Consider the following 10,400-nt stretch of genomic DNA (forward strand, 5'->3'; position numbering starts at 1 on the left):
TCTCCTTCGTGTTTCTTTTAGTTTGCTATTTCTTGTTTTCACTTTGTTTCTTTCCCAAAACACAAAAAGACCAAAAATATTTCTGTTGTTTCTCTTCATCATTTGTTTATCTTGGTTTCTTGCATTTGTTTCGCTTTATTTGCTATTGCTAGTTTGCTATAAGAAAACCCAAAAAGATTTTGCTTTGTTTGCTTGTTTCCTTTTGTTCTTGTTCTCAAATTCGAAAACACCAAAAATATTTGCTGTTCTTCTTTGGTTTGTAAAGTTCATCATGAGTTCAATGGTCTTCGGTGGCTGGAGCGTGGTTTTCATTTCATATTATCCAAGCTACACAAGTGAAAAGGCAATAATGACGATCTACGACAATCCGATTGTGGTGAGAGGCTCGGTATGAACTCTATTTGTTTTCATTTTTGTACATATACTCATCCATGTGAGCATGCTTAGTTGGTTCATGTGAGGTATATGTTATTTAAGAAAGTCTAGTAGTTCATGATCTCTCATGATTAGCTCCAATTTATTAATATGAGTAGCATGTCATGGATGTTTGCTTGCATTGTTTTATTCATAAGTAAGTATGGCATTGTGGTATCCTCCTCTGAATAATTCATTTATATCGACTTGGCACATGCTCACGCATGCATATGACTGAACAAAAGTCAATTAAGCCTCAATGATTTACATTGCTTCGAGTTCTTGTATCACTTTTATGCCTCGGTTAATTTATTTTGCCGCAAGCATGATTATGACAGATTATTGCTCTCTTGATTTGTCGCTCCCTAGTCTTTTGCTAGCCTTCACTTGTACCGAGCGGGAACGCTGCTCGTGCCTCCAAACACATGAAAACCAAGTTATTCCAAAGTGTCCACCATAAATACCTATGCATGGCATTTCAAACCATTCCAAGTAAATTCTCATGCGCTACCTTTAAAACCTTCAAAATGCTTCTCAATTTGTGTTAATGTTTCATAGCTCATGAGGAAGTATGTGGTGTTTAGCTTTCAACCTTGTCATTTACTTTTGACGGACTCTCATATGGACTAGTGGCACATCCGCTTATCCAATAATTTTGCAAAAAGAGCTGGCAATGGGATTCCCGATCCCGAATTAATTAACTTAAATAGACACTCCTCCATGGTTTGTGATTGTTGGACGGCACCCGAAGGATTCGGTTAGCCATGGCTTGTGTAAGCAAAGGTTGGGGGGAGTGTCATCATCATAATAAAACTAAACTAAAAAGGCACTCCTTCATGGTATGTGATTGTTGGCGGGCACCCGAGGATTCGGTTAGCCATGGTTTGTGTAAGAAAGGTTGGAAGGAGTGCCACATAAAAATGCAAATAATTCATGGGAGCCGCTCTTGAAAGTCCGGTTGGCGAGGTAGTTGGTGTACCCATTACCATTCGTTGACAACAACAAACACCTCTCAAAATAATTTTACTCCTGCTTTACAAATGAAAAGCTCTAGCGCATGTTAATCCTGCTTCCCTCTGCGAAGGGTCAATCTTTTACTTTTATGTTGTGTCTCCATCCTTTCTTTGAGCACTTTCTTGAGAGCACAAGCTGTCATTCTTAGTATAATATGCTTGTCTCAAAATATGATTGATTGTGGTATAACTTTGATGCCTTTATCTTTGACAATCACTACTTCTAGTCTTTCTATGAACTCCGGAGGTGCCGGGCATTTATGTTTTGCCGATCAAATACGGGCAAGCGAGATACCACTCTATCATACTCTCTTATGAACATTGCAATCCTGCTTATATACATGATTCATGATGCTTATTATTAATTGTTGGTACCTCTTCATGATTGACATAGCTGTTAGATGATCTTATTTGCATGTACCTTATTATGAACTCCTCAAGTATTAGCCATATCATGAGAATATATACATCATATGAGCAAATGTGTTCGTGAAAGTTCTTTTATCGCTCAGTTGTTAACTGAATTGCTTGAGGGCAAGCAATAAGCTAAGCTTGGGGGGAGTTGATACGTCCAAAACGTATCTACTTTCCCGAACACTTTCGCTATTGTTTTGCCTCTAATTTGTGTATTTTGGATGCAACTAACAAGGACTAACGCTGTTTTCAGCAGAACTGTTCTGGTGTCTCGTTTTTGTGCGAAATCCAACTTTCGGGAAAAACCTCGGGATTTTGACGGAAGGCCCTATTTTCCCGCAATGCGACGGAGCCGGAAGGACAAATCAAGTGGAGGCCCGAGGGCCCCACACCATAAGGCGGCGCGGCCTACGGGGGCCCGCGCGGCCCTATGGTGTGGCCCCTCGGCCGGCCTCCGACGCCCTCCTTCGGACTATTTATCGGCCTCGACCTAAAAACGCACGGGGAGAAGTCGAAGTCGCCGTAAACCCTCAGAACGCCGCCACATCGCGAAACTCCGTCTCGGGAGCCAGAAGTCTCCGTTCTGGCACTCCGCCGGGACGGGGAATTGGAGGAGATCATCGCCATCATCACCGCCAACGCCTCTCCATCAACCAGCCATGCTTCCCCCATCCATGTGTGAGTAATTCCCCCGCCGTAGGCCGAAGGGGATGGTAGGGATTGGATGAGATTGGTCATGTAATAGCATAAGATTGTTAGGGCATAGTGCCTAGTATCCGTAGATGTTACTTTTATGATATTGTTGCAACTTGTTATGCTTAATGCTTGTCACTAGGGCCCGAGTGCCATGATCTCAGATCTGAACATGTTATTGATTCATGAAGATATTCGTTGTTTATGATCTTACCTCGCAAGTTGTATACACATGTCGCTGTCCGGAACTAATGGCCCCGAAGTGACGGAAATTGGGACAACCGGAGGGGATGGTAGTGATGTGAGGATCACATGTGTTCACGGAGTGTTAATGCTTTGCTCCGGTACTCTATTAAAAGGAGTACCTTAATATCCAGGTAGTTTCCCTTGAGGCCCGGCTGCCACCGACTGGTAGGACAAAAGATGTTGTGCAAGTTTCTCATTGCGAGCACGTACGACTATAATTGGAACACATGCCTATTGATTGATTAGTACTTGGATACCGTTTTATTATTATCTGCAAATGCCCTGCTATGATTGTTACATGAGTTTCTCTCATCCATGCAACGCCCGTCATCCGTCCCCGTGCCTACGATATTTTAATCCTGCTGTTTACTATAATCACCACTGCTGTCTCTGTTACTCTGCTGCTGTTATTTTACTATTGCTACTCGCTATAAAACTCGTTACTATCGATAAACTCTTGCGAGCAAGTCTCGTTTCCAGGTGCAGCTGAATTGACAACTCCGCTGTTAAGGCTTTCAAGTATTCTTTGTCTCCCCTTGTGTCGAATCAATAAATTGGGTTTTACTTCCCTCGAAGACTGTTGCGATCCCCTATACTTGTGGGTCATCACCAAGCAATGAACTCGATGCCCTCGCGTTTGGGGAGGCGACGAGGTTCCATGCACCTGATCACCGAGGAAGGGCGCAGGTGGAGGTGTTGATTCCGACGCATCCAGAGGCGGTGATCACCGAGGAAGGGCGCAGGTGGTGGTGTTGATTCCGACGCATCCAGAGGCGGTGGAGGAACGTCGTCTCGTCTGGAGGCGTTGGAGGAGAAATTTGTTAAGAAAAATCTTTCTTTTATCCACGCAACATGTTTTATCTTTTTTCGATCAGTGCTCGTCTAGGTTGGATGTTGGTAAAAGTCGAGAGCAATTTGTCTTTAAATTTACTTTTTTCCCTAGTGGCATATATGAAGGTTGGCCTTCAGATCTTTCATTGAAAAGATACGTAATGCAAATCATAACACTATAAGCTTGCACGTGCAATGCACGCCGACTAATATAAATATCATCAAACATATTTGCAAGCCTAAATTTCAAATTCTTATATGTTAAACATCATAGCTCTTTTGTCAATTACCAAAAATATATACATTATAAAACAATATATCCCTAACTTCAAAGTCGAAATACACATTTTTGTATTATACCAAATGGTAGACAACTGCATATGTCACATACTTTATGCAGAAATACAAAATAAACATTCTGGCATGACCAATACATATCAGGATATATCAGGATAAGATGCCAGAGCACTTGAACACATCCAGAAGTTTCAGCCGAGAGAAATAAACACGCCAGACACATTGCCAAGTTATACATAGAAATACTAAATGAAGCCAGAAAAAATAGTAATATACAAAATTTTGGCATGGCGGCTATGCTTTCACATCTATAGAAAAACAATGGTGCGGAATACAATAGTTCTTTTCAAACTACCCTTCTTCAAATTGTCTGTTCATCTATAGGAGCCAATAGAAATGCTCAATTGACTAAATTATTGGTTGGGTATGGTTGATATCAAGAGAATCTCTTTAATACATTGCAGCTCCTAGCTATATTACCAACACATGGACAATTCACGGTTCGTTTCTAAAGTAGTGAAAAATCTTCCTCATGTATCTATAAAATAAATCAAGTCATCTAACTATTAGGTAATGAGAAGCTCACTGCTTTATATTGGTGTTCCCATGACTTCTCACTCCTCTATTCTCCTTCCGACCAAACTTTCTTTTCTCCAATGAAGTCCTCCTATTTGTGACTTTAACTATCATGAGAGTTCACAACAAATCAAAGAAATTAGTATATTGATGATATAGCTACCGTTGTTGATCCATATTGATGATATAGAAATAATGTATTTGTTCAGGATGAAAGATAATTAATGAACTATCAGTTGAATATTTAAAAGGTTCCCAGATTATATAGTATGTAAATATAATCAATTTTCCTTTGAAAGTGTTGCAAATTCAAACTGAAGCGTGAATAGTTCTTTATTATCCAGCGTAAGTTTCTGGATAATTGAAGGTTCATCTTCAAGACAATATAAATGACTTCAGTCGGGTAGCTATTAAAAGTATAAACTAATATTAACAATGTATGTCAACAGTGCAATGAACTGGAACCTTAGTTGGGGAATACAAAGAAGGTTCATCTGTAATTTTAGTTGTATATGAAAATTACAGGATACCTCACAAATGGTAGAAAATTTGAGCATACACGCAAACATTATAGACAAGCTAAAAGGGGTTCTACTTTTCATCAAAGATGCAACATCTAAAACAAAATGAGTTGCTTAATTTAACTTTGAAAGAAGTGAAGAGGAAGGAACAAAACAGAAAGAGACATAACCTGAGAACATGCATCCAGAAAATAAATGAGAGCTATCTTAGAAAAGCATATAATGCTGCTACTGGCTGGCTTCTCCAGTATCTCATAGATAAAAGGCTTCCCTATATTTCCCAAATAAACTCCGTAGGATTGTAGACTTTAGTTTCTCAATATCAGTACTCTTCTAGCATGGGTGGATCAGGAGCAAAAAAAGATCTGGCAGCGCTTAGGAGATGGATTACTCGCTGACCACGAGACGATGCCAGACAGCTCTATTGCAATCAAGAAATGAAGAAAAACAGAACATGATTCTCATGATGCTCTAAAAGGAAATGCATACGAATAAGAAGAAAGTGCATTTGGCAAGCTAGCAAAAGTTCTGTCTCACTCACCACTTATAGCCGATTTGATCTTGCATGGACTGATTCATATATGTACCCCACTTGACTAAGTAGTCATTGTATTGAAATGGTTCTAACCTTCAGAAAGGTGCCATCTAATGCTTGACATTTGAGTATCATGCTCCGGGAATGATTCCTTTGGCTTATCCTCAATCACTGAAATTGAGAGTAGATGCAAAAGAAAATTAAGCTATGTAAACGACTATGCTCAAGAGCTAAATAAAGAAATAACAGTGTTTCAGAACAACTGAGATTGTACCAGCTACATAATGTTTGCACCATACTTCTTTGCTAGTAGAACATGTTTAACCATGGAGAGAGCATCAACCGCTAAAGCACTTCCAGATTCACTAACTTGAGGCCTACATGGCTACAGAACAACATGAAACAAACATCAAACAATAGATCTAGCTCAACAAGCCATAGTATCGCTTAATAATTAATTTGTCCCTGCTAGCTATAGAGCCAAACATGTTCAACAACCACTTCTTGCAATGAAGCAAACAAAGACTAATACATTCCCAAGATACACAAAAATTTGATCGTAGAAAAAATTAATAGTGGAAACCTAAATCCACTCTACCCTACTCTAAATCAGAATGAAAGAACTAATCCTACTCCATGAGTACAAGTAGAAATTAGCACCCACATCTTAGATGGAGGTATAAAGTGTAAACCATATGACATTAAGCATGAGCTGGGCGAAGCATAGATACCCCTGAGTTTGGCTAAAACTACCTTGTCTAACTGAGTAACTTGAACTGAAACTACCTGGTCTATTTTAGTCAATGGAGTACAACATGTCAGTCATCCCATATGCAGTAGTGGAAACAAGAAGGCCACACGGATTTGATACTGACTAACCGTGGAGGAGAAGAGCCTTCTTCCAGGCCAAGGAGAAGCAGCTCAGAGCGCCACCACGCACGGGTGCCGAACACGCCCAAGCTCCTTCGTCAGCTGATAGCACCTGCTTCTTGTGCTCCCTTAGCCTCTCAGTCGTGAAATCTACAAAGGTAATTTACCCAAAATTCCTCACTACTAAATCGAGCATGAATTTTAATCATCACTCCAACTACTCTTGCTAACAACCACTGGTTCACAACTCAAAGATGGTGAATAAAAGACAACAAGAGCAGATAAAACAATGATTATCTATAAAAAAAAAGCAATGCCACAGTGGTCAATAGACTGTCCTCTTTAAGAAACATCAAGTACAAAGGATGCAAAATCTGCAATTATTGATCATATGCAGATTATAGTGAGCAAACAGTGTATATATACCCAAGAAAAATGGACACACTTTGTTTAAGAATTCATACACAAGAAATTATTACTTCAACATTGGTTGCCTAACTACATTTCAATACTCGAAAGGCTTTGGTATCTACCCTCTTTATTGTAATTAATATCTAAGAATAAGTTCCAATATGTGAGAACCAATATCATTTGAAGTCATTGTAAATAATAATTATCTGAGGATATTCTTACTAACCTCTTTATTTACTACATACTGGCGAATCATTGGATGAGTTACTTCCTGAAAATTGAGCAGATCGGCCAAGTCAGCAACATCCAAGTACATCGATAAGTGCTCCACGTAATTCCCCTTATGGATAATAAGAACATGTTTGCATCAAAGACATGGGAGTTACATAGATAAAACATTGTAAAAACATCCTGCACCTGCTAGTCTGCTAAGTGAAGAAGCCAAGGGCTCAACATTTATACCCACCCACGACAAACTCATCGGAGTAGTTCTTCTTCCCGATAAGCCTGGTGAAATTAGTTGCCAAAAAATGTAGTACAATGAGCATATTATCATAGTCTCATCAAGCAAAACCTGAACCAACTCTGTTAAAAATCCCTTTATGTCAACTAACTGAGAGAGAATGATGTTCACAAGGCATCATTATAAATTAACTTAAGCCATTCAACTTTAGCCTTATTATTGCTAGCAGATATGTAGGGGTTTTCTTTGTTCCCTATAAAATTTCACCACTGATCCAATCTTGGCCATTTATTCTTGTTGGTTTCTTTCTAATATAAGGAAAAAAGGAAAAATACTAATATCTTTTCAGGTGGAAGTAGTATAAATGTGTTCGCACCTAATTAATAATGAGGTCTTTGCCCATCTGCAAATTCTATTCATTATGCAAACAAGTAAATGAATTTGTGGAGATTCTTCACACCATCTTTACTTTAAAAACACAGGTTGAACACCTTGAAGAAATAAGTTAAATAGTCAGGGCACAAAACACAGGTTTGAAATCTCATCAGGATTCTTTCAAAAAGCATGTGAAAACCAAAACAGGTCGAGGAAGGTGAATAGAAGTCATACCTAACCTTACTGAACTGTTTTTATTGGGAGGACTAAGAAAGCAAGCGATGCTACTTGATCTATTGATCTTTTCTTCTTATTATTGAGTTAATTATCTATTGATCTCTTGAATATACTTTAGCTTGGTTTGTTGCTTAATCATAGTAACAATAGTGTTTTCCAGGATAAAAAAATTCCAGGATAAAAAATATGGCTCCAACTGCAGTGCGAACATCGACACAGAGATTTCTCCAATTGTACTGCATCAACAATGATCTGTCAGTTATAGATATGCAGTAAAGCATTTAAATAACATACAAATTATGTAAATACTCCTTGCATGCATACATTACCTGCATGTGTATCTTTCAATTCATTAGGAGGTAGGAGCATTTCAGCATAGAATTAACGCAGTCTAGTAGACATTCCTGAAAAGAGGATGAAAATAGGAACCATGAGGTGTCAGGGAGGCAGGAGCCAACCAGCATAGCAGCGCCCAAGCTTGGACTAAATGAAGTTCAGGAACGACAAGAAAATGTGTAACGAAGTACTGAATTCAATAGTTAGGATACTCAATGAATATCGCTCTTTGCCAACTGCGAAAACAAACTGAATTGTAGATCTAGAAATTAGACAAAAGTGCATATCAAATTATCGATCGAACTTCATACACAAGGTTTTTGTATAGATGAACTATAAAATAATTTCATGAGAAAAAATCCAGGTGGAATTTGGAGTACCCTGGTATATTCTCACATGACCTAAAATGACCTGAAAACTATGTCCATGATATTGTTGCTGATAAGCCGAATCCAACCATATTTAGCCACATTGAGTAACTCGTAACGATTACTACTTTTGATTTTGAAATAGCTGCTACTACAGGCATAAGGGCGTCGTGTAAATGTAAAACACACGCAAAACAGCGGTCAAGCAGGTTGATATAGAACAAAACCAACACGCAGATATAGAATTATCTTCTAAAATATAATAGTTGTTGTTTATGATAGAGGTATTTACCCATCAAAGTGATGAACATTGATACGTCTCCAACGTATCAATAATTTCTTATGTTCCATGATAGTTTTATGACAATACCTACATGTTTTATTCACACTTTATAATGTTTTTATGCATTTTCTGGGACTAACCTATTAACAAGATGCCACAGCGCCAGTTTCTGTTTTCTGCTGTTTTTGATTTCAGAAAAGTTGGTTTACAAATATTCTCGGAATTGGACAAAACAAAAGCCCACGGCCCTATTTTCCACGGAGTGTTCCAGAAGTCCGAAGAAGAGTCGAGGAAGGCCAGCAGGGGCCCACACCATAGGGCGGCGCGGGGGGCTCCACTGTCACGCCGACATATGGGGAGGGAGCCCCTGGCTCCCCCGACGCTGCTCCTCCGCCTATTTATTCCTTCGTCTCGGAAAACCCTAGTACCGAGAGCCAAATTACGAGAATAGTTCCAGAGACGCTGCCGCCGTCAACCCCATCTCGGGGGGTTCAGAAGATCTCCTCCGGCACCATGCCGGAGAGGGGAATCATCACCAGGGGGCTCTACATCACCATGCCCGCCTCCGGATTGATGCGTGAGTAGTTCATCCTTGGACTATGGGTCCATAGCAGTAGCTAGATGGTTGTCTTCTCCTATTATGCCATCATGTTTAGATCTTGTGAGCTGCCTATCATGATCAAGATCATCTATTTGTAATGCTACATGTTGTGTTTGTTTGGATCCGATGAATATGGAATACTATGTCAAGTTGATTATTGATCTATCATATATGTTATTTATGATCTTGCATGCTCTCCGTTGCTAGTAGAGGCTCTGGCCAAGTTGATACTTGTAACTCCAAGAGGGGTTATTTATGCTAGATAGTGGGTTCATGCCTCCATTGAATCTGGGACAGTGACAGAAAGTTCTAAGGTTGTGGATGTGTTGTTGCCACTAGGGATAAAACATCAATGCTTTGTCTAAGGATATTTGTATTGTTTACATTAAGCACAGTACTTAATGCAATTGTCTGTTGTTTGCAACTTAATACTGGAAGGGGTGCGGATGCTAACCCGAAGGTGGACTTTTTAGGCATAGATGCATGCTGGATGGCGGTCTATGTTCTTTGTCGTAATGCCCTAAGTAAATCTCATAGTAGTCATCATGATATGTATGTGCATTGTTATGCCCTCTCTATTTGTCAATTGCCCAACTGTAATTTATTTTTACCCAACATGTTATTTATCTTATTGGAGAGACACCACTAGTGAACTGTGGACCCCGGTCCATTCTTTTACATCTGAAATACAACCTACTGCAACCATTGTTCTCTTTTGGTTTCTCCAAGCAAACATAATTTTCCACACCATACGTTTAATCCTTTGTTTTCAGCAAGCCGGTGAGATTGACAACCTCACTGTTAAGTTGGGGAAAATTATTTTGATTGTGTTGTGAAGGTTCCACGTTGGCACCGGAATCCCTGGTGTTGCGCCGCACTACACTCTTTCACCAACAACCTTCACTTGATCTTCATC

This window comes from Lolium rigidum, chromosome 3, assembly GCF_022539505.1.
Source record: "Lolium rigidum isolate FL_2022 chromosome 3, APGP_CSIRO_Lrig_0.1, whole genome shotgun sequence".
In the NCBI taxonomy this organism is placed as follows: Eukaryota; Viridiplantae; Streptophyta; class Magnoliopsida; order Poales; family Poaceae; genus Lolium; species Lolium rigidum.